We start from the raw sequence: 26,486 nt of genomic DNA on the forward strand, positions 1-26,486 counted from the left end.
GAGGATGGTGAGCGTATCTGTATTGGAGGATAGATGGTTGTTAGACTGGAGCCCAGTATGGGCAGTCAGCAGCTTACAAACCCAGTCAGAACCTGAGTAGAAGCCCCTGCACTGATCTACTGCAAGAACTCTACAGAAAGACTGTAATGTTTATCTTTTTAGCTTATACTATGAACTACTTTAAGGAAATGTAACTTTTCTTTATCTATCTACTTTGTATCTAAGATTTGTACTGAGGTACTTTGTACCTAAGATGGCAGCACAGGGGGCGACGTTGTAAGCTTTTCACTGTACACCTGTACCTGTGTACTTAAGGACACACGGCAATAAACAATTCTGATTCTAATTCTACAATTGAAAGTTTTTGGGCAGTTCAGAGGAGATCTGACTGGGATCAGAAACAAATATAGTTTCTTTCCAGTATAAAGAACCAATTAGGAAAGCTCAGTTATCTCAGTTGAGAAGCTTTGTGCACATAACTCCCAGACCAGAAGGGTTTGCTTAGAAATTTACAGCTTATGTAAAGGTGGAAAAAGACTAAGCCTTCAGATTTGTGAATATTCACAGAAGAAGATTTCACAGTTAACAGGAAGAACTGGGGAAAATCAACTACATTGACCTTAATGTTGTGACATAGAAAAGCAATTTCTCTGGATTTGAATCATTATAAAGTGATTGTATTGGGGAAAAGATGGAAACTTTGTTTTGCAGTGTGTTTAAGATTTTTCATCTTTTGTTTTAGTAACCAACCATTGCATTATCAGGAATAAATAAATATTTGATAATCAGGCCAGAATTCATTGTTGGATCAGATGTATGTAGTAGCACCATCAGTCAGGATCAATACAAAATACATTCTAGGTACATTAGATCTACCAGTTCTCCTTTACCAACAGAACATGTTGCATCCTTAAAGAACTCCAATAGACTGATCAAACATGATTTTCCTTTTACAAAACCATGTTGACTCTGTTAAATTATCTTGAATTTGTCTAAATGTGCTGGTTTGACTTCTTTAATCGTAGTTTTGAGCATTTTTCCCATCTGTAGTTCCTTCCTTTCTGTCTCCCTCCCTTTGTAAATAAACATTTGCTTTCTTCCAATTTTATGCAACCATCCCAAATCAAAGGGCTTTGGAAAATTAAAACCAATGCGTCAACAATCCCACTAGCTGCTTCTTTTAAGACCCTAGGATGACGTCTTTCAGGACATAGGGACTTATCAACTTGTAGTTTCAAAAACTTACTCAGTACCACCTACCTGGGGATTGTGTTTTCCTTAGTTCCTCCCTCCCTTCCAGTTTTGGATTTATCACTGCCTCTGGGATGTTACTTGTTTCCTTTATGATGAAGACTGATGCAAGACACCATTCAATTCTCCAAATTCACTCTGTATAGGGCCAATGCTCACTTTGTTAAATTGTCTTTTAAAAATATTTATAGAAACTCTTAATCTCTGCTTTATATTTCTGCTCAGCTTTCTGTTGGGGCCTGATTTCTATTCCTATTCATTTCTTTAGCCATTCCTTTTTTTTTTAATATCCTGTTCAATCGACTGACCTGTCACATGTCTTTGCACATTGAAATGTGTCTAATCTGTAAATTTTGAAATATCCCTTGAATGTTTTCCACTACCTCCCTACTGACCTGTCCTTAATCTAACTCATAAATTCACTATAGCCAGCTTTGCTTTCATACTCTTACAACTGGCTCTGTTTAAGTTTAGAAAAGCCTTGGACCCACTCATGTCTCCATCAAACTGAATGTAAAATTCAATCATATTATGGTCACTGCCTCCAAAAGGCACCTGTACGGTGAGATGCGATTAATTGATTCTATCATATTACACAGTAAGTATTTTTGTTGTTCTAATCGACCTTTGTCACAACCTGTGAAGCCCTTTGACTTGGTTTTTTTAAGAAAGTGTTACGTTAATATAGGGGTCAATTTCTGAAAGAGACTTTAAACCAAGGCTTTATTCTGGCCTATGTTGAAAATATCGTGCTATCCATCCCTATTTTTATCAGCTTCTGTGCAAACTATCCTGTTAGATGTTAGACAGAAAACTCCAAGTTAAACTTCTGGGTAACTATATAACTGTCCTGGCTGACTTTTCCCCTCAATACTGACCAGCTCCAGATTCCCTGACCAACCCCTTTATCTGTCCCCAACAGCTACTCTCCACCGACCTCCATTGTAACTCCTGGGTGCCATTTTCCTACGATCAATGGGTTGCCCACTCGGGAAACAGGCAGCCCACCCATTATCATTGCACAAAGCTCACAGTCTGCTTAAAAATGGGATTTTTAAAAGTTTGCTCAGAGGATGTAGGCATCACTATCAAAGGCAGCATTTATTACCCTTGACAAAGTGGTGGTGAGTCAGCCTTTTGAGTACATGTGATTGATTTGCTCGGTCATTTCAGAGTTAACCATAATACTGTGGGTGTGGAGTCACAGCATTGGCAATTGATTTCCTTCCTTAAAGGATGTTAATGAAGCAGATGAAGGGCTACACTTTTCAAGGGAGGTGTACTGTTCATCCACATTTCTCTACCCCTCAAAGAGAAAGCTCAATACCAAACAGATTGGGGTTAAACAAGGCATTAAGGGATACACTAATTGAACCGACCAAATTCAATCCATTTGAATTAATTTATGGGCATGAGGTGAGAGGACTATTGAAATTAATTCAAGAAAAATTGGTGAGGAGAGTTCAAACATCACATATTTGGACTATGTGCCAAATTTTCAGGAAGATTCAATACATCGGGTGAGTTAGCTAGAAAGCATTTGAAAATAGCACAGCATATGATGAAACAGGAAGCAGACAAGAAATCAAAAATTTCCAATTTTACTAACAGAGATAAAGTGTTAGTGTTGCTTCCAATGGTAGAAGAACCTTTAAAAGCAAGCCTTATCAAATAGAAATGAAATTGAATGAGGTGAATTATTTGATACGAACACCAGATAGAAATAAATCTCACAGAGTGTGTCATGTGAATATGCTCAAAAGGTATTATGATAGGGAAGGAAAGCAAAAGGAGAATGTGTTACAGGTTACAGAGTGAAGAATCAAGTTCAGATGGTTCTGTGTTCGACATTCTGCAAATTAAATTGGACAATGAGGAAGTTTTCCAAAACTGGGATAAATTACCAAGTTACCTTCCAGGGGAAAATTAAAACCTGCAAGAGTTATTACAATCACATAAGCTGGGAAGCACTAATTTAATGATGCATGATATAGATATAGGAAATGTTGTTCCAATTAAGCAACATCCACCCTCTAACGTTGGCATAAGTTCAAAAGGAGATTGAAGGCATGCCCAGAGACAACATAATTGAAGTGAGTTGCAGCATCCATATTAATGGTTCCAAAACCAGATGGTACCCAACAATTATAGGTGGACTTTCGCAAAGTCAATGCAGTTACCAAATCTGATTCATATCCTATTCCACGTTTAGGAGACTGTACAGAGATGGTGGGACTAGCAACTTATATTCCGAAGTTGGATTTACTCGGAGGCTACTGACAGGTACCTTTATCAAAAAAGAGCTTTTGTGACACCAAATGGAATGTACCAATTTAAAATAATATCATTTCATATGAAGAATGCACCAGCCATATTTCAAAAATTAACCAATAAAGTTATTTCTGGATTACCAAATTGTGTGGTGTACATTGATGACCTGGTGATCTTTAGTCACACATGGAAGGAACAGCACCTGTTGGAATTACTCGATGACATTGGGAGGCAGGCTTGGTGATAAACCTGGCTAAGAGTGAGTTCAGGAAAGTCCAAATCACGTTTCTGGGCCATGTCATTGGACATGGAAGGATAGCCCCACATGATGTGAAAACAAAGGTGATTGAGGAGTTTCCCATACCATCAACGAAGAGGGCAGGATTGTGATTCTTGAGATTGAGTGGTTTTTGTCAGAAGCTTGTACAGAATTTTAGCAATGTAGCTGCTCCACTAACTGATTTATTGAAAAAGAGTCAAGAATTTCAGTGGAAGGCGAACTGTCAGAATGCATTTAACAGCTGCCCTGGTATTAGCCACACCTAATTATGCAAAGCCATTCAAGGTGGCTATCGATACAAGTGATGTGGGTGTTGGTGCTGTACTCTTGCAAGAAGATGATGAGGAGAGAGGAAGACATAGCGGGTAGTTTTCCAGAACCATCATACTCCATGATTGAGAAGGTAACCTTGAGTTTGGTGTTGGCGCTACAACATTTCAACATTTATATTGCCAGTAATGTGTCTGAGTCAATTGTATATCCTGAACATAACCCATTAAAGTTTTTGGAGAGATTTAAGGACACAGTTTCAGATTGTTTAGATGGAAAAAACTTTTGTAGCTGTTCAATTTTAAAATTATTCACACGGTAGAATGAAAGAACTTAATTGTCACAACTATGATGAAAGAAGATTGGTGGTGGGAAAAACCAGATTGGAATAGACTGCAGCAGTAAATGTTTGCACTCTTAGAGTCAAAGTAATGTATATGTACTGTGTACCAATTGTGTAACACTAAGGGGTTTTAAAATTGAAGCTATCTCTGTATATTGATGGTTCTTTTTTAAAGGGGGAGGTGTGACAATACTGTGGCTTTAAGATGTGTGTTTTGTCTTGGTTTCTTTTAGAGACAGATGAGGGAACTGGATTTGAGCAGTCTATGAGAAGATAAACAAATTGTGAAGCCTTGTTTTTATTTAAGTTGGAACAATAGAAGCAGCCTGAATGGGTGTGGTAAAGCTCACACCCACAGAACCAGGATTTTTAGTGTAGTTTTCAGTACTTGTTGCACAGGTCTTAGCAGAGTTGGAAAACAGTGAATCTTACCCAGTTCCTACACTCTCTGTCTGAGTTTTCTCTGGATGTTCCTTTTTCCTTCTGGGCTGCTAGAGTTGCTTGTGAGACAATGCTGTTTTCTGAATTTGCCTTTTGCCAAGGGTATGTTTATGGGATATTATTATGTTGGAACAGTTACAGTTTAGTACTAAAATAATCCATTATTCTTTTAAGTTTTCCAATAGAGTTAGATTATTCCAAGTTTCTCTTGCTTAATGTTGACTAATTTGACCAATCGAATTGCATCTGGAACACAGCATCTCACATTTTCCTTTACAATAAGAAAAGGTTAGGGTCTAGATCATCTTTGCATTTTATTCTAAGGGGGTCTGGTTGAGTCCATAACAGGTTTGCACCATCATTGGGAGAGAACAAAGAATTGGGCACTGCAGCTAGGTAAACAGAGTTCGAGGATAGATCTCAGACGTGGTTAGTGCAGTATAATGGGTTAGACAAATTATGATGATATAGTTAGCAAAGTTAATCTGACATCAGCAGAGCCAAACAGTGTAGAGAGATAAGAAACATGGAAAGAGGGAGGTCTTAGACTTTACACGAGGGAGTTGTAACTGTGGCGTACGAATGTAATCAACGATTGTTACAGTTCTGAAGAGAATGAGTGAACCTTAATTTGGTTTAAGTATGAACCAGGGAATGGTCAAGGATGAAGAGGAGTGATAACTTCTCTTCATTAAGTGTATGCCAAGTCCTTCTTAGCCCAGAGGTACTTTGAAATAGTATTTAAGGATGCTCCTAAATACCTGTGTTCATGTGAGGCGTAGCCTAAAGCAGGAAGTCTCAAGCTTTTTTGGACAAGGAGGTATCAGGGAGTCTGGTTTGGGTTTGGGTTTGGGCATTGGGTGAGAGAGGGCATTAAGAGGGTGGGGGGTGGAGTGTTGATTTTGTTACCCAGATGGGAAGTGACAAAGAGATGAGTAACATCTTGGGGAGGGATGCCACGAATTTCACAGGGCACCACGTACCCCCACCTCCCCCACACACACACACACACATCCCAAACTACATACTCCACTTTCTAACCTGCTGCCACAGTAATCATTATTAAGGCAAGAACACTGCAATTTGGCTTAATAACAAGCTCAATTGCCCTTTAATTATTTTCTAAAACATAGCGATCTGAATTATCCCGCCTACTGTCTTATGGGTTCTGGATTGAGTTGGTGGGAAAGTGCAGTGCTACGTTACCCCACTATTCCGCTCCACCCCCTCCCCCTACCGCCCACGCCCCCTCCATACTCATCTCAAAAATCCCAACATGTCTGGAATGGGGGCTGTAAAGTCTAGCCCAGGGTTTTTACAACAATCCAGTAGTTTCATGTCCACCATGACTGATCCTATTTTATTCCAGATTTAGTTAATTAACTGACTTTAAATTGCCTGGATGCCATTGTCAGATTTGAATGCCAGCTCAGGGTCATACGTTCAGGCCTGTGGGCTGCGAGTCCAGGACCATACATCCTGCACCATTGTATCCCTCACAGGAATATAAGAAGTAAAGGGTTAACACTTGACTATGTCAATGGGAAACAAAGTCAGTAGTGATTCAATGGACCACATTCTGAGAGACTTTGAAGAGAGATTCAACAGTGTAGGCCTCATATTAGGTTTAAGTGCCTATCGTGATGAGGTAGTAAACTAACAGTTACTTTGAAAAGACTATCAACTCCAGTAACCTCTCCTGAGTATTGTGTTCACCTTCATTCTTGACTGATCAATCACCAACAATGTTGACAATGACTGAGACATGCCACAGCAAGAAAAATCACCAGATGAACAACATGGCAACTGATGAAGAAACAGCGCAGGCAGCAGGCTTTCGTGGGAGTACGTCTCAGAGCAGACCGTTCGACTCCCAGACTCTTCTCAGCATTGGGTTGTCCAGGACAGGCTGGGACATGGCAGGACTGATGCAGATGATTCACTCAATACACAAACATTTCAGGGTGATCAGCAAAATCAAATAAGGGCGAGGTCGGTGCCCTACTCAATGCAATGGGCAACATTGCGAACAAACGTAAATAAACAAAGAGGCAGCTACTTAGCATGAGGTTGTTTAGTTTTCAATATATACTTCAGTTTTCAGGGTAATATAATCATTGAGAGAGCAAACTTTAATGAACAAAAGCAAAAGCCAGGAGACAGCACTGATTTGTTTATCAATGACCGATATCACCAAGCAGATACCTACAAGTATGGGACAATAATAGATTACCTGATCATGCAGGTCGGATCAAGGGCTTCGATGATACGACAACAGTGTCTCCTATTTCTGGGTCAGGAATGTCCAGGATAAAGTCATACCTGCCCCAGATATGTGTCAAAATGTATCTTGAGCACGTTAATTTTAAAATATCTACAGATTTCCAGAAATATGTAACTACAACAAAGTGGTGCAATTAGTGAGACAAGCTGGGTTACGGAAACAAAGTGGTGTCTTTACTCAAGGTGATAGAGAGGTCTTTTGGAAAAAAAAGACAAAACATTATGTTGGGCACAAAAGAACACCAAAATTTGTTGTGATAATGGTAAAAATGGACGACTACTTTCCAACTTCAGTGATCTGATTTTTAATAATTTGGACATTTCCTGCACTAAATGTTCTCAAAAAGGAAAAGCATTAGCTTTGGATGGCTACAGTGATCATGACAGGACAAGGTGATGTGTTACAGTTTCAGCATGTGGGGGTTTCCTGGATGCCAGTTTCGTCGAATAACTTTGGCAAGAGAATGCAAGGAGGTTACAAAGGATATAGATATCATAGATTACCTACAGTGTGGAAACAGGCCCTCGGCCCAACAAGTCCACACCAACCCTCGGAAGAGTATCCCACCCAAACCCATTCCCCTACTCTATTACTCTACATTTACCCCTCACTAACACACCCTTGAACATGATGGACAATTTAGCATGGCCAATTCACCTAACCTGCACATCTTTGGATTGTAGGAGGAAACACACACAGACACAGGGAGAATGTGCAAACTCCACACAGTCACCCGAGGTGCTGTGAGGCAGCCATGCTAACAACTGAGTCACCATGCTGCCTATGTTAAGTGAGTAGGTAACAATGGGGCAAATAGAGTTTACTACAGGAAGAGGTAAAATTGTCCGTTTTGGCAAGAAGCATAAAAGCATATTATCTAAATAGTGAGAGATTACAGAGCTGTGAAATGCAGAGGGATCTGGGTATCCTTGTACATGAATCACAAAAGATCAGTCAGCAATTACAGTAAGTAATTAAAAATGTCGATGGAATGTAATCATTTATCACCAGGAGAATTGATTACAAAAAGAGGGATCAGAAACAAAATCAGAAATTGCTGCAAAATCTCAGTAGATCTGGCAGCACCTGTGGAAAAAAAGCAGAGTTAATGCTTCAGGTCTAGTGAACCTTCTTCAGAGCTGATTGTAGCTAGGAAGTGGCCGGTATATATGTTGAATGCAGGATTGGGGGAGTGAGAATGTCTAGTTTGTGATGACAAGGCGTGGTGTGTCGGGTATGGGGTAAGGACATGGGAGAAGGTGCTCAGGCCATTAAATTATTGAACTCAGATATTGAGTCCTGAAGGCTGCAGGGTCCCCAAGCAGAAAAGGAGGCAAGTTAAGAATGCAAAGATTCCAATTCAGTGCAATGAGATACATTATAACACTATTACAAAATACGTTCAGGAAAAGCATCAAACCAAAGGGGAAAAATTGTCAAGCATACCAACAGCAAACAGGTGCAGCAAGTCAGAAACTTCACTAAGAAGTACAGTCGTTAGCATCCTTGTTTACTTGCAAGAGGAAGAAAACTACAGAAAATCAGACACACAGAAAAATAAACTCTCAGCAGAGGTAGGGGGTGGGGAGGGGAAATGAAGAACATAATGATCAATGTGAGTGTCACTGGCTGGGTCAACATTTGTTACCCATCATTAATTGACCTGTAACTGTGCAGCTTGGAGGTTCAGCCACGAGTAGGCCAGACCAGGTTAGGAGAGCAATTTCCTTCCCAAAAGAACATTAGTGAACCAAATGGGTGTTTATAACAATTAGAAATAATTTCATTGTCACCATCACTGAGACTACCTTTCAACTACATTACTGTCTCCCCGTCAGTGTTCTGGATAGTGTTTTAGCCTTAACCAATGTCACTCAAAGCAGCAAAGTAACTGGGTCGTATTGTTTGTAATGTCACATGCCTGTTGCATTTATCTGGCCAACAATGTTTGCTGCTGCTCGAAAATTAAGTCACCACACAAAGCATTCTGAGAAATATCCTCATGATAACCATACAGCTCATCAAATCCTAAGATGGAACCACAGATTGGTTACTGAACCAAAGGAGGATACTCAACCTATCAAACCCAGACAGGCTTTCTGCACAAGTACTTTAGTTAGTCCCAGCCCCCTGTCATTGGCTTCCAGCGCAGTGGCCTTTTATTATAATAGCTTTGGAATCTATTGATCATAGCAAATTTGGTGTATCAAGTCTGCTCCAACCCTCCAAAGAACATCTCACACAGACCCCACCCTATTCCTACAACCCTACATTTCCCGGGGATAATCCACCTGCACACTACAAGACATTTTAGCATAGTCAGTCCGCCTAACCTGCACATCTTTAGGCTGTGGGAGGAAACTGGAGCACCCGGAGGAAACCCACACAGACAGTTGACAGAGGCTGGATTTGAACCCAGGTCTCTGGCGCTGTGAGGCTGAAGCACTAACCACTGGGCCCCTGTGATCCTGAGTTAAACTCAGTATTTTGTTGTCCTCCTTGGATCATTCCTCTGAAAAAGTTTGAATGAAAGAAATTTGTGGAACTATTGTGTTCAAAAGACAATGGTGGAACTGGAGCAGCTTGTAAACATCTACTGCACTAAGTCAGCAGCACTGCTTCCACTTCAAAACCTGATAAAAAAACAACATGTGGTGAAAAGCAGCATTTTTAAACCCAGGATTTATATATTGTAATTGGTGCTTTTGCAATGGGATCTATTTTTCAGTCTGATGTAATTCCAAACAATTTTTCGTAAACTATTTTTATTTCTTAGCTCAGAATGAACTAAGCTTTTTGAACTGAAAATGACTCATCCACCATCTTGTGTGCATTTGAAAAATAGCACTTCAACATTATTGGGAATGAAGACGTGAAAATGGGAAACACAAACACATCAGTATTCAGACCACCCATGACCATTCACTTCCCAGGACTTTTACAATCTCATTCGCTTCCTTTTTGCTCCTTTTTGTAACTCAAGCTCTGCCATCTTATCAAGCTTCGTCCACTAGGACTGGGATCAGTCCTTCTCCCTGTTAAGTGTCTCTGCTCCTCAGCTGCCTTTCCCACTTGTTCACCCCTTGTTGAGCCTCCCGTATGCCCAGACACTCAAAAAACAAAGAACAGTACAGCACAGGAATAGGCTCTTTGGCCCATCAAGTCTGAACTGACTGATGGTGCCTTTCTAAATCAGAAACCTTTTGTCTCTAGGCAGTCTATATCTGTCTATTCCCTGCTTATTCATTTATCTGTCACGATGCCTCTTAAACATTGTTATTGTATCCAACTCCACCATCTCCTCTGGCAGCACATTCCAGGCACTGAGCACCCTCTGTATAAAAAGCCTGCCTCTCACATCTCCTTCAAACATTACCCCTTTTACCTTGAACCTATGTCTCTGAGTAACTAACATTTCTACCCTGGGAAAAAGACACCGACGATGCATTCTACAAATTTCTCTCAGAACTTTGTAAGTTTCCATCAGGTCATTCTCCTCCTTTGAAGTTCAAGTGAAAACAAAGCAAGTTTTTCCAATCTCTCCCTCCAAACAGGCAATATCCTGGTAAACGTTTTCTGTACCCTCGCCAAAGTCTCCACATCCTTCTGGTAGTGTGGCAACCAGAACTGTACACAAAATTCCAGATGTGGCCAAAATAAAAGTTCTATACAGTTGCAACATGACTCACCAATTTTTACACTCTATGCCCAGACAGATGAAGGCAAGTCTGCTCTTTGCTTTCTTGACCACTTTATCCACTTTCAGGGAACCATGGAACAGTACACTTGGATCCCTCTGTTTGTTGATGGTCCTAAGGGTTCTGCCATTTACTGTACACTTCTCTCTTGCATTAGATCTTCTAAAATGCATCAACTCACATTTGTCTGAATTAAATTCCACTTGCCATTTCTCAGCACAAGTCTCCAACCTTCTGTATCCTCTGGCAATCTTCCTTACTATCCAGAGCTCCCGCAAACTTTGTGTCATGCACAAACCCCCTAATCAGATCACCTACATTCTCCTCCAAATCATTTATATCAGTCTCAGCTCTCAGCTTACACATAAAATCTAACCATCTCCCCTTTACATTCAACAGCAGCACAACTGCTTCTATGTACCTTACTCCCAACCATCAACATCCTAAAATCATACTGAATGGTAGAGCAAGCTCAAAGAGCCAACCGGCCTCATCCTTTGGGTGGTATGGTGGCTCAGCAGTTAGCACTGCTGCCTCAGAGCACCAGGAGCCTGGGTTCAATTCCAGCCTCAGGCAACTGCTTGTGTGGAGTTTGCACATTCTCCCCATGTCTCTGTGGGTTTTCTCCCACAGTCCAAGGATGTACAGGTAATGTGGACTGGCCATGCAAAATTGCCGATAGTGCACGGGTTAGGGATGATTGGTAGTGCTAAATTACCCATAGTGCCCAGGGATGTGCAGGTTCAGGAGGATTGGCCAGGCTAAATTACCCATAGTGTGCAGGTTAGAGAGGATTGGCTGTGCTAAATTACCCTAGCTCCCCAGGGATGTAGATTAGTCATGAGAAATCTGGGTTACAGGATCTGGGTGGGATGTTCTTCAGAGGATTGATGTGGACTTGATGGGCTGAATGGCCCCTACCACAGTGTAAGGATTCTACGATTCCTGCTCCTATTTTCTTTTGTATGATTACCATTGACTAGAAATTTAACAGAATGGGTATAGCCAGATAGATATGTAGCTACAAAAGAAGAATAAAGGTGAGCATTGTAAGGTGAGTATATTCACTTCCTGACTCCCCAGTGCCTGTGCATTACCTACAGGGCATAGTTTAGGATTGTGGTGGAACGCTCCCCACTTGCTTGGATGAGTGCAGTTCCAAAGTACTCAAGACGCTTGGCATCATTAGGACAATCAGCCCTCGTGTTTGGCATCTTAAACATTCACCAGCTTCACCAGCGGGACAGAGTGGCAGCAGCATGAACTGGCCACAAAATGCACTCAACTAACTCACCAAGGCTCTTTCCAGAGCACTTTCTGAACCCACAATCTTTACCACATGGAAGCGAAAGGTATTTGTTTATAGGAGGATGTGAATGGAACAAGTCAGAAGGACAGATCTGTGGAAGATGCAATTGAACCGTGATAAACATGAGGTGATGCACTTCAGAAGAAAGGACAAGGCAAGGGAGTACTCCAATGAATGGCAAGAAACTAGGAAGCTCAGAGGAACAGAGTGATCTTGGGGAGCTTGTCCACAGATCCCTGAAGATAGCTGGACAGGGTAATAGGGTAGTTAAGAAGGCATACATTATGCTTGCCTTTATCAGTCAATGGCATAGGTTATAAGAGCAGGGACGGCATATTGGAGCTGTACGGAACTTTGGGTAAGCCCCAGCTGGAGTACAATGTGCAATTCTGGTCATCACAGGATAGGAAGGATGTGAGGAAATGTAAAGGAGATTCACCAGGATGCTGCCTGGGATGGGGCATTCAGCTGTGAAGAGAGAGCGGAAGAGTTTGGGTTGTTTTCTTTGGAGCACAGAAGGTTGAGAAGGGCCCTGACTGAAGCATGTAAGATAATGAGGAGCATAGACAGGGTTAGTAGAAAGCAGCTATTCCCCTCAGTCAAAAGGTGAATAACAAGGGGGCATAGGTTTTAAAATGAAAGGCTGGAGGATTTGAGGGAATTGAAGATAAACCTTTTCACCCGGAGGGTGGTCTGAATCTGGGATGCAATACATAGGAGGGTAGTTGAGGCAGGAAACCTCACAACCTTTAGAAAATACATGGACGAGCACTTGAAGTGTCATAACATTCAAGGCTTTGGGCCTAGTGTGGGAAAGTTGGATTAGTATAGGTAGGAGTATAGTTTTGGCTGTACAGACTTGGTGGACCAAAGAGCCTTTTCTGTCCTATATGATTGCATGATGGAGGAACCTTATCACCTGCACGTTTCCCTCAAAGTCATAGACCATCCTGACGTTGAACTCTATCACCGTTCCTTCACTATATCCAGGTCAAAATCCTGGAACTCCCTTCCCAATAGTGCCGTATGGACTACAACAGTTCACCACTACCTTCTCAAGCTCAGCTGGAACAGGCAGCAAGTACCATCCTTGCATCAGAACTCGCATCTCATAAATGAACAAAAAAACCACAGTATAAAGTGTCATGATCATAGCCAGTAACATTCCTGCCACACAGTTGCCTTGCTATGACCATCATCAATAAGAAACAATCTAACCACTGCCCTTGACATTCAATGGTGTTACCATCACTGAATCCTCCATTACCATTGACCAGAAGCTCACCTGGACTCATCTCATAAACACAGTGGCTAAAAGAGCAGGTCAGAAACTAGGAAATCCCTGGCAAGTCACCTCCTGACCCTCCAAACTCTGTCCGCTATCTACAGGGCACAATTGAAGAATGTGAAGGAATATTCCCTATTTGCCTGGATGGGTGCAGCCCTAACAAGCTTGACATCCAGGACAAAACAGCCTGCTTGATTGGCATTATATTCACAAGCATCCACTCCCTCTACTACCAATGTTCAGTAGCAGCGATGTGGCAGGAAACCTCAAGATGCACTGCAAAAATTCACCAAAAGATCCTCAGACAGCACCTTCAAAACCTACAACCACTTACATCTAGAAGGACAAGGGCAGCAGATATATGGGAATACCACAATGTGCAGGTTCTCCTCCAAGCTTCTCACCATCCTGACTTGGAAATATATTGCTGTTTCTTCACTGTTGCTGGGTCAAAATCAGGGAATTCCCTCCCTAAGGGCATTGTGGGTCAACCCACAGCAGGTGGGCTGCAGCGGTTCAAAAAGGCAGCTCACCACCACCATGAATGAATAAACAGCAAATGCACTCATGGCCCTGGGGAGGAGGAAGGCCAATCTGTGCACCACCCTGTTACCATGCCCACAATGTGAGGCTCCAATATCCCTTGGTCTGTTATGATGTCAACTGTCAGGACCATATAACATAGTGAGAGGCCACTCAGCCCATTTATGGTTGTGCCAGCCCTTTTCAGAGCCAACTACCTTTATTGCAAATGTGTCTGCCCGTGAACCATATTTCTCATTAACCTTTAACAGAGACATCAATCTCTCCTCACTCTCTAAATGAGAGATTTAAATTGTAAACCAAATTGTCAAGTCGGTAGCACCAATGTCAAAGTTATGACAAGCACCACAAAATACTTCATCCTGTCATTACTTTATGACTTAGTTTACAGACAGCAATATGAGCTACTGCTGACTGACAGGATTTAGAGGTTTGTCTGTGGCATCACAGATAATGATGATGATGATGATGATGATGACGTAGCTTGGAGGTGCTCCACCTTAGCAAGACTCTCCTTTTACTTTTCCTCTACGCTGTTCCATTGTAAAAAGCCAAATCCCAACTCTGGCAATTTTCCACCAACAATGCTGTTGTGAAAGAGGGTTAAAGGAAATATGAGAATGCAAGCAAGGATCACAGGGTGAGAGGAGGTGGGATGCAATGGATATCAGACTTTAAACAGCTGTCTAATGGGTTTGGAAAATCTGCAGGGTGAAATAGAAGATATTACAAAATTCTAATTTAAACCATTCACGCAAGAAAGATTTCCGATTGCTATTGTATCTTCTAGTCCAGGCTATCTCGAAATTTTCTTGGTTGAATGAGCCATACAGTCATCAAGTCATAGAGATGTGCAGCACGGAAACAGACCCTTTAGTCCAACTCGTCCATTCTGAGTAGATACCCTAATTTAATCTAGTCCTATTTGCCAGCACTCAGCCAATATCCCTCTAAACACTTTCTATTCATATACCCAGCCAGATGCCTTTTAAATGTTGTAATTGTACCAGCCTCCACCACTTCCTCTGGCAGCTCATTCCATACACGTACCACCTTCTGAGTGAAAAAGTGGCCCCTTAGGTCCCTTTTAAATCTTTTCCCTCTCACCTTAAACCTATGCTCTCTATTTAGACTCCGCTATCCTGGCAAAAAGATCTTGGTTATTCACCCTAACCACGCCCCTCATAATTTTATAAACCTCAATAAGGTCACCCTTCAGCCTCCGATGCTCCAGGGAAAACAGCCCCAGCTAATTCAACCTCTCCCTATAACTCAAACTTTCCAATCACGGAAACATCCTTGTAAATCTTTTCTGAACCCTTTCAAGCTTCACCCTTCTCACTGGATTAGTAAAAAATCCACCTCAGCCCCCAACCCCAGCACACCTTCTATGTTGTACAATTATATAATATTAATGATATAGAGCTGTAGAAGGTTACAGCCCATTGGCATCTCAGCTGGTCAAAAGCAACCAAGATTCAAATTCCATCTTGTATGACATCACAAGTGTACATCTGAGTACTTCTTAACTGTTTGGAGGGTTTCTGCTCTCCCATCTTTACAGGGGGTAGTGAGTTCCAAGATCCCACCACCCTCTGGGTGAAAGAGATTTCCTCACGTCCCCTCTAAACCTCCTGCTCCTTTGATAGAAATGCTGCATGTACATTTAACAAACCTTGATGAAAACAGAGAGAGCTTTTTTGTTTGTGTGAGTTCTATATTGTACGTTTGGGCTTGGTTTTTACGTTAGTAACCCATGAGTTCTCTGAGTGTTTGAAGTTAATAATGAACTCAAATATTTCTGTAGCCATAGTGATATATTTTAAAATAGTTTTTGAGACCTGGCTTTGGAGTGAATAGGTTTGTTTGCACCACAAATGGATTTTCTGGTTACTTTAGATTGTTTTGCAACTCAGCAATGTAACTAATGGGGCATGAGAATTGTTAGATAATGCCAGAACTTATAGCTGAGAGAGGGAGGATGTTGGTTTCGGTTTTACTTCGGGTTTTGGGCAGTCCGGTGTAGTGGTTGGAAGAGGATAGCTGAATAGGTTAGTTCTCCTGTGAAGACAAGGATGTATAGTGAACTAGGTTAGTTTAGAGTGAAGAGTTAGGACTGGTCCCAGACCAAAATTGTTGGGATAAAATTCTGAAGAGTTACTTAAAGCTGAGTACAATTAAGCTCAGTTGTGTGGTACCTCCAAGAAGAATTTGCAGTTCCATTATGAATTTGAGGTTGGAAGTCAGTAAAACTTACTGAGTTATGAGATACAACAACTCTCAAGTGAATAGTCTACAAGTGGCATTTTGGATAAGATGTAAAAAATGTTTGGTCTCTTTTCAATTTAAAAGGTGTGTTTGTTTGCTTGTTTCATTTATTGTTGTCACATGTACTAAGGTACAGTGAAAAGTGTTGTTTTGCATGCTATACAGGCAGATCATAGTAGCCATATGCCAGAGTAGCAGAACAGATTGCAAAATACAGAGTTACAGCCACTGAGAAGGTAGAGAGAGAGAGAGAAAGAGAGAGAGATCAGAATGAGGTTACACTTTTTACTACATATTTAAAAATCTTTGAGTTTGTGTTATGAGTAGATAGTTTGATTATTGTGTTTTATCTTAATTTCTTATGTCAATATTTGAGTGGTGCTGAAAAAGCACAACAGGTCAGGAAGTGTCCGGGGAGCAGGAAAATCATTCTTGATGAAGGACCTTTGCCCGAAACATTGATTTTCCTGCTCCTCGGATGCTGCTGACCTGCTGTGCTTTTCCAGCATCACTCTGATCTTGACTCGGATCTCCAGCGTCTGCAGTATCACTTCTGCCTTATGTCAATTTTTTGTAGTATCATTAAGGCAAATTCTGCAACATCGCATGCTCATGTTTCAGTGGAATAGCACTTCATTAAAATCCAAACAAATCAAAATGTGATCTGTCCAGTCTGAGATTTGACTTATCTGATGATAATATTGGCTGGGATTAGTAACAGTGCAGATTCACTTCAGTTGTGCATTGTGCAGCTTTAGGCCAATTCCCCAGGAGGAGAATAACTAGTTGTGACCCAAGGTACAATCAGCCTCTGGAGAATCAATATATCTTGCATAGTGCCTCTCAAAGTGACACCACACAATCAAACCTTTCCCACCTTGGGCCACATTTGTCACTGGGGACAGGGTTTACACATCACACAGAATCCCTAAGTACAGATAGAGGTCACTTCGCCCATTGAGCCTGCATTGACCATCCAAAGAGTATCCCACTTACCCCCATCCCCATAACCCCCGCCAATCCATCTAGCAGGATTACAGGCTAATTAAACTAACATGCATATCTTTGAACTGTGAGAGGAAACTGGAGCACCCAGTACTAACTCACGCAGACATAAGGAGAATGTGCAAACTCCACACAGTCACCCAAGGTGGGAATCGAACCTTGGTCCCAGGTGCTGTGAGGTAACAGTGTTAACCATTGAGCAATAGTTGCACATATCTCTCAGTGTAAACATCAGTGCCAAGCACTTTCCCATTTGGCCAGCTAACCATGCAGCTACTGGGCTTTTAGTTGGTTTGAGGAAACCACTGGGAAATCAGAGTGCTGGCACCTGTCTTGTCTGAGTGGCACCACTGAGAGTGATGGCCACAGCTTCCAGGGTATGAGAAGCCATTGTTCAATACAGTCACTCATCTATTACCATTAATTCTTTGTGTGCCAATGAATTGTCACAAACCCAAGTAATGTCCAGGAGGCACAATAGCTGTGCTGCGGAGAAACAAGATTTGAATCCTTGTTCGTGGCATCTCACATGCTAAGGAGGCTGGTTCGGCCTCGCAAAAGAGGTGGTCACAGAGAGTCCTGTCTTTAAAACAGCAAGATGGGGAAGACAGAGGGGAAACAGACTTTGGGGTGCTGGCTGCCCATCAAGGTGGCACCTTCCCATTCCCCAGCTTGGTGCCGAGGTTCACCAAGTTTTCCCTGGCAGCCTTGTTCCCCAGGCGATCACGCCACATACGCTTCCTCTACTGTCGGTAAAGTTGCAGTGGAGCAGAGGAGGACAGGTACGCCATTTTAAAGTATGAGCATACCTCTCCTCCTTTGCCAACCACCTACCCGCTGCTCCCCCTCCCAGTCAAATTCCATGCTTGGTGCTTACTCACAGGTATCCAGGATCACAGCAAGTTATTAGGCACTAAATAATGAATAACTCATATCAAATATTGAAAACTGCAGCCAATACCCAAATAATCATTCACGAGAAAGAAATAAACAGTCTAAAATTTGGTATCTAAAACCCAAAGAATAATGCCCATTTTACTGTATAAAACGCCAATTACCAACAACCAGCACAAAATATCCATTTACCAACAACCTGTAGCCATCTCCCAGGATCCCAGCTCCAACCCCCAGCATCCTTGTGCACTGCACGGATCCAAAAACCAAAATTTTGAAGGAGAGTCATCGTCGGCTCAAAACATGAACTCTATTTTTCTCTCCACAAATGGTGCCACACCAGTGCTTTTCCAGCACTTCCTGTGTTTGAACCAACATTGAGTATGATGCAGAGGATCCGCAGAGTGATCGGCAGCATACACGGGCCGCAGATGAGTTTTCTGAAGGCTTCTGAAAAAGGAACAAGGATCCTTGGGGTGCAGGAGTTTAAGGAGAAGTTGCAGAGAGCAGTCCTGAAGAGTTGATGTCTATGCCACCAACAATGAGATGATAGAATACATTAATGGCCAAAATTGGAGGATGGAAAGGTGACAAAGAATACATGAAACGAGAGAAGGCTAAATACATTAGATCAGATGAGGCAATGGAATGAATATGAGGAAAATCAATTCTGATTTCTCGCCACAGATGCTGCCAGACCTACTAAAACTTTCCAACAATTTCTGTTGTTGTTTCTGGTTTCCAGCATCCACAGAGGTTTTGGTTTTTTACTCAATATCCTGCATTAAATGTAAAACCCCCAGGGTACAAGACTCAATATCCAGTATTGAATCTCCAACACACACAATGCTCTATATTCATTTTCAGACATCCAGCACACAGACCAACATTCAGTCTCCAGAATTGAATACCTAATGCCTACGCTCCAACAGTCAATATCTAATATTGAATACCCAAAACATAACATTGGACAAACAATTGCGAAAATTAGTAACAAATAGCCAATGCTGTCCCAGACTAAAAGTTATGCACTCAATCTCTGTCAGATCTATCTTGATACAATGCAAAAATCTATGAAATGAAAATTGGCTAATTTGGTTCAGAGGAAGTAGATGACTTACATTCCTCATGTCCAAGCACTAAAGAATGGTACAATTCAAACAACTGAAATGAAAATTGACTTTTTTGCTGTTTACTTCCAAGAAAGCCTAAATAGATTACATACAGTTGAGAAGACACAATGAATATGTTACTATAAAATCTACAAATTTTACTCACAGCATTTGAACAGCACATCAGAAGCAGAATTCTACTTGTCTTATTCATTTCACTAATTCAGTCTCTTAAAATGGCAGAGAATTCATCATCATCCCTGCACTTTATAACAAGATAAGTCAGAATACCAACATCTGGTCATCTGATTGATTAGCTCATACTTACATATATAATCCAATAGGCAGAGCCAAAATATCAGCTAGCTGATTGGGCTGTCTAATTTTAGGATGCCCTTCAGTTATTCAGTTTTAAAAGAGTTTTCCCAATATGTTTCAGAAATGGTGCTGAGCATTATATGTGAACATTCCTTTTTAATTGTTCTCCCAACATAAGCTATTCTTTAGGGCCATTAAAGTCATAATGGATTCCTGATCTGCTGTTAAAAATGGTTGTTTGGTAATAGAGAACTTGAGTATTTCTGAGAAAAGACAAATGATGTTGAGGCATTTTTTCGGTCTTGCATTAATCAAGACAATTCACAAGAAAGTCATTATGAAGGGAAACTACATGTTCTATTTATGAGCTGATTGATTGAGAGGTAAATTCTGCTTGACAGAGGCATTGCTATGGAGAATATAAATGTTAGGTGATGACTGGCAAATAAGTGCCATGCTTTGTTTAAATTTAAACCAGGCAGGTTGATTCTGATTAGTTAAGACACCCATTTTATTTAGTAGAGAAAGGTACAGAGTGTGTACACATTCTTCCTATCGGCAAAAAAAAGGATCCCGTGTGTTAATATAAATAGTATCTGAAATAACTCCCATCACCAAGTCACCCTTTAAAAAAAGAACATAAGAAATTGGAGCAGGAGTAGGCCACTTGGCCCCTTGAGCCTGCTCTGCCATTCGATAAGGTCATGGCTGATCTCTTCATGGACTCAGCTCCACTTACCCACTCACTCCCCATAACCTCTAATTACTTGACTGTTCTAAAATCTATTTAGCTTTGCCTTAAAAACATATAATGAGATAGCCTCATCCACTTCCCTGGTCAGGGAACATTTACACATGAACATTTTAACTGTTTTAACCAGTTGAACTTTAATCGTCTAACCAAGGTTTGGCTTTTTCTCGGGTTTTGTTGTGGGCCTACCTCTGATCAGGACATGCCCTAAGTGGCTATGCAATTACTTGCACTCAAGTGGTGTTCCTCAAGCTCAGTCAGACTGGCAAGGGGGTCCACTTCCATTGGAATAGCCTGAAACTCTTATGCTCCACTTGCTGCATTTTCCCAATGATAAATCGAGTTGTAGTGCCTGTTTGAAGTCCAATTATGCTCAACTCGCAAACATTTTTACATAGTGTGATGTTACAATTGGCTACAAGAGGTGTATTTTGTCCTGTTTTATTGTTGAAGTTTAAGGCAGAGGTGCAAAGCAGTCTAAGAGAGCCACTCGAGTAACCAGTTTGTAAGGCCTTGGGTTTTTTTTTAAGTAGAACAATAGAAGCAGCCTAATTGGATGTGGTCAAGCACCGACAGAACCAGGATTTTTAGTTTTAACATTCAGCAGTTGCTGTTGGGGTCAAGAAGAAGAGGAAACTATTTTTTCCTTCTTTCAGTTACAGGCAAAAGCTGGGGGTTCTCTCTCTGCTGCTGGAGTTCAACGTGAGATAATCTGTTTACTGCATTTGTTTTTTGCCAAGGGTGTGTTTATGAGATGTTACTACATTGGAACAGTTAATTAGTAATAGCTACTGTATATGTTATTCTATTAAGTTTTCCAATAGAATTAAGTTATTCTAATTCCTTCTTCCATTTATTTTATTTAACAATAGGTGAATAAAGTGTGTTTTGCTTTAAATCCAATGTAGGGATGTCACATTTTCTGTTTTCCAATCTGTCAGAATTGCCCCAGAGTACAGCACATTTTGATAAATTATCACGAGTGCATTTGCTATTTCCCCTGCCATCTCTTCTGCTACCCGGGGAGGTGCACAGTGAACACATGGCTCAGGGCCTATTTAGCTAATCTTATAGTGGGTGGAACTATATGAATCCAGTTTATAGTGCCCAGCAAAGGTAAGCTTGTGGAAGACAATAGGTCAGAACCCCTCAGTATTTCTCAACTGATTAGTTCTTCGAGGAGGTGTCAAGACAGGTCGATGACAGTCAAGCAGTGGATGTGATGTATATGGACTTCAGCAAGGCATTTGATAAGGTTCCCCATGGTAGGCTCATTCATAAAGTCAGGAAGTATGGGATACAGGGCGATTTGGCCGTCTCTGGATTCAGAATTGGCTAGCTGACAGAAGGCAGAGAGTGGTTGTAGATGGAAAGTATTCTGCCTGGAGGTCAGTGTTGAGTGGGGTCCCACAGGGCTCTGTTCTTGGGCCTCTGCTCTTTGTAGTATATGACTTGGATGAGGAGGTTGAGGGGTGGGTTAGTAAGTTTGCAGATGACACAAAGGTTGGAGGCGTCGTCGATAGTATCGAGGGCTACTGCAGGCTGCAGCGTGACATAGACAGGATGCAGAGCTGGGCTGAGAAATGACAGATGGAGTTCAACCTGGATAAATATGAAGTGATGCATTTTGGAAGGTCGAACTCAAATGCTGAATATAGGATTAAAGACAGGAATCTTGGCAGAGTGGAGGAACAGAGGGATCTGGATGTGCAAGTATATAGATCCTTCAAAGTTGCCACCCAAGTGGATAGGGTTGTTAAGAAAGCATATGGTATTTTGGCTTTCATTAACAGGGGCATCGAGTTTAAGAGCCGCGAAGGTTTGCTGCAGCTCTACAAGTCCCTGGTGAGACCACACTTGGAATATTGTGTCCAGTTCTGGTCACCCTACTTTAGGAAAGATACAGAGGCTTTGGAGAGGGTGCAAAGAAGATTTACCAGGATGTTGCCTGGACTGGAGGGCTTGCCTTATGAAGAAAGGTTGAATAAGCTTGGACTTTTCTCTCTGGAGAGAAGGAGGAAGAGAGGAGTCCTGATCGAGGTGTACAAAATAATGAGAGGCATGAATAGAGTCAATAGCCAGAGACTTTTCCCCAGGGTAGGATTGACTGGTACGATGAGTCATATTTTGAAGATATTAGGAGGAAGGTATAAAGGAATCATCAGAAGTAGGTTCCTTACACAGAGAGTTGTGAATGCATGGAATGCATTGTCAGCTGAGGTGGTGGAAGCGAAGTCATTGGGGACATTTAAGCGACTGCTGGACATGCACGTGGATCGCAGTGAGTTGAGGGGTGCGTAGGTTAAATTACTATATTTTACATTAGGATTAAGTCTCGGCACAACATCATGGAACAAAGGGTCTGTTCTGTTCTGTTCTGTACTTTTCTACGTTCTATTTTCTATGATACAGTTTATTTGACAGCACCATTTAAGGGAATCCACCATTCATTTAACTGTTGCAGTCTCTATGGCAATGCCTCTACCAAAACTGAACGAGTAGGAATCAGGCACCTGTCTACTTGCCAACTAGTCAGTATGCTTTGCTCATGTGGCATAAAAATACTTTCCCCATTACATTGGCATTGTTGCAAATTATCATGATGGGTGCAAAACAAAATACCGTGACAAACTGTGTCTGCTTTCAGCATAACTTATCCTTCGTTTATTGAGTTTCCCCGATGCTGCTCCCACCTTTATTGTCATTGCCCACATCTACCCTCCACCCAGCCTCACCTCCACACTCCACTTATCTCCCAGCCCCATCCTCCCCCTATTCCTGATGAAGGGTTTATGCCTGAAACATTGACTGTCATGCTCTTCCGTTGAGGCCTGACCTGCTGTGTTTTCCAGCACCACACTTTCCAACTCACACCATATGTTCTGTCAATGGGTGGAACAGTCTTCACTTTAAGAACTTGGACCTATGATTCATTTGACCCCCCTCCCCTTAATAAAAATATAGTAATTCATCACCAACTCAACATCGCAATAAATCGGACATTGCTTTGGATTAACACTTAAAGCATTACCAGATTGTGAACTGAGGTGCCAAACCTTAATAAAGTTATGTATTGCCAGTTAGTCTCAGTGGAAACAAGCACAGACATGCCAACGGTGCAATTAAGACGCCATATCTTTCTGAGCCGGTACAACAAAACGATGGCCAATTACCCCCTTGGATTGAACTTACCACATTATTTTCTGACAGCATTAGTTTTTCTCAGTGACGCCTCTACGGACGCAGTGCCTCCCTGGAGCTTCAAGTGATTCATAATAACTTTCTGCTCCTCCAACTTAGACTGACAGGCTCAAAACTGAACGAGTAGGAATCAGGCACCTGTCTGCATTCCAACCAGATGAGTCACAGAGGCATCTATTCTTGCCTCAGGAACCACAGACAAAAAGCAGCCAGGCCAAGGTGAAATGAGAAACTTGGACAAAGTTAACATCCTGATGTTCAGGATGCCATTTTAGGCGTGAGTGAAACGTGATGAAACTCATTGAACAAACCGGAAGTGGCTGAATTAAAATTATACTGGGCCCAGTTCTCATCCCTGAGAAATTTGCCTGCACTCTCCCCAATTGAACCCATCCTAACAAGTTGAAACCTACCAAAATATCTCTTCAGATTCAGTAGATTTTGTAAATCTCTTGGTAATGGTATGTTTGCAGTGCCAATTTACTTGTCTACACAGTTAACACATAAGCTGCTGAATATCTGGGGTGAGCTGCTGAGGAAAGTGGAGGGATTTGATAAGATAGGAGACAGCCTTTGTAGTACAGTGAAAGAATAGAAACAATCTTCATTTACATAGCACCTTTCATGATCTCAGATCATCCTAAAGCACCTTGCAGCCCAGGAAGAACATTTAAAGAGTAGTCACTGTTGTAATGAAGGTAACACGAAAGAAAACTCCAGGAGATCTGCATGAAAATAATCTCGAGTATAAACTCCACTGTTTCCAACTAAAACTCACAGGAGACTGATCTTCAATAGCTCTATCTGTGTTGCACCTTTACCTGGTGTGTATGTGTGTGTGTGTGTGTGAGTCTGTGTCTGTGTGTGTGTGTCTGTGTCTGTGTGTGAGTGTCCCCCATATGTGTGTCTGTGTGTGTCTGTGTCTGTGTGTGAGTATCCCCCATATGTGTGCGTGTACATGTGTCTGTGTGTGTGTCCATATGGGTGTCTGTGTGTGTGTGTGTCCATATGTGTGTGTCTGTATGTGTGTCTGTGTCTGTGTGTGTGTGTCTGTGTGTGTGTGTGTGTGTGTCTGCCTGTGTGTGAGAGTCCCCCGTATGTGTGTGTCTGTATGTGTGCCTGTCTGTGTGTGTGTGTGTGTCTGTGTCTGAGTGTGTGTCTGTGTGTGTGTGTGTCTGAGTGTGTGTGTGTGTCCCATATGTGTGTGTCTGTATGTGTGTGTGTGTCTGTGTCTGAGTGTGTGTCTGAGTGTGTGCGTGTGTGTGTGTCTGTGTGTGTGTGTGTGTCCCGTATGTGTGTGTCTGTATGTGTGTGTGTGTGTGTGTGTGTGTCTGAGTGTGTGTGTGTGTCCCGTATGTGTGTGTCTGTATGTGTGTGTGTGTGTGTGTCTGTGTCTGAGTGTGTGTCTGAGTGTGTGTGTCTGAGTGTGTGTGTGTGTCTGAGTGTGTGTGTGTGTCCCGTATGTGTGTGTCTGTATGTGTGTGTGTGTGTGTGTGTGTGTGTCTGTGTCTGAGTGTGTGTCTGAGTGTGTGTGTCTGAGTGTGTGTGTGTGTCCCATATGTGTGTGTCTGTATGTGTGTGTAAATGTCCTGTGTGTTGTTGAAGAAAACAATCCATGTCTAATCAGCAGACTCTGCCTGTTGATTCTCTCATGTTTCAGGGATGCTTTGGTTCGAGAGAGGAATCCCCTCTCAGGGTCTCCCCATCTGGATCCTCTCACAAGGAAAGGTCCTCCTGCTATCATGCAATAGCAAACATAACAAGCATTTGTCTTGTATTTGCTGCTCACAAACTCCTATCTCCCCAAATTTCAAATACATCCAAATGACAAACAAAAGCAGCAGCTCCACCTGACCTGAAAAACAACTCCGTTTCCTACAATATGTCTCTTCCCACATAGTGGGTGTTGCCTTAGAATTTTTTTAAAGAACAAAATCGTTTTAAGACCAGCTCAGCTTTATAAACACGATTCCTTTTCCCCTTTTTGCCACCAGTAGTTAGTTCCATGGCCAGCTTTGAACTGCTTCAGCTGTCCTGTCTGTGTTCACTAAACAGTGTCAGAGTTTCCTGGACCCTCCCTCACAATCGCCAGCCCCCATACACCACCTCAAATCAAAGCACCAGCACAAATAACGACGATGAACAACTTACTTCTTCTTGTTCCCTGCTGTTTCTTGTATTCAAGCATTCGATCCAATATCTCGTCACCCTCTACAGTTGCCACACAGTGTGCTCCAGCCGTCTGTTATTGTAGACCAGATTCACCGAACATCAGTCCAGTACAGGGGGCCATCGATATCCTGAGCAAGCCACATCTGTGCAGAGCACTGTGCAGAGTGTTTCCAGTGGTTGTGAGCTCAACTGGCTCCAGACTGTTTGGCTAAGTGGTACTCACACTTCCTCCTATTCTTTCTTAACTTAGTTTTTCCTGCCGGCATCACAGCCTTTTCCTCTCTTTATCTATAAATAGGATGGCCACCAAAGTGTTTTTTGTTCCTCTCTAGTTTGCCTGGATTAAATAGTAAATGCAAAGGCAAGAAATGTTTTGAAAAGAAAAAGCAGAACAAAGCTTTAGCATTTTCAACTGGTCTTGACGTTTTAGGTTCAAGAAGGCAGCTCACCCCCACCTTCTCCAGGGGCAACTAGGAATGGGCAGTAAATGCTGGGCCAACCAGCGACACCCACATCCCCCGAGTGAACTCATAAAAATAAAAAAAACACCGGCATAGTTGTGAAGGAAAGGGTTGGAAAATAAATCAATGTTGGTTTGGCCAAAGAATCATCTTCCTTTCTGGGACAGACAATGGCAAATTAGCTTGCACTGATTTTTTTTTTACGTTAAATGATCACCAGGTCTTGTTTACCTATTTCTGGGATGTTTTACAATTTCCTTTGCAATGTTAGTCTAAACCAAGATATAACTCTGACGGAACGAAGGCAAAGTACTGAGGATGCTGGA

The 26,486-nt window shown here is 41.9% G+C and overlaps 1 protein-coding gene across 1 annotated transcript in view; it reads right to left on the bottom strand.

The window, feature by feature from the left end:
• Positions 1 to 25,856, bottom strand: part of rasgrp3 (RAS guanyl releasing protein 3 (calcium and DAG-regulated)) — a 145,543-nt gene extending 119,687 nt beyond the window's left edge. The window contains exon 1 of the mRNA XM_043695504.2: positions 25,679 to 25,856. The gene's annotated coding sequence lies outside the window, so the exon portion shown is untranslated. The remainder of the gene's footprint in view (positions 1 to 25,678) is intronic.
• Positions 25,857 to 26,486: the final 630 nt, after the last annotated feature.

The sequence above is a fragment of the Chiloscyllium plagiosum genome, unplaced genomic scaffold (genome assembly GCF_037043375.1).
Source record: "Chiloscyllium plagiosum isolate Xiang-an unplaced genomic scaffold, Cpla_swu_hap1 HiC_scaffold_10, whole genome shotgun sequence".
In the NCBI taxonomy this organism is placed as follows: domain Eukaryota; kingdom Metazoa; phylum Chordata; class Chondrichthyes; order Orectolobiformes; family Hemiscylliidae; genus Chiloscyllium; species Chiloscyllium plagiosum.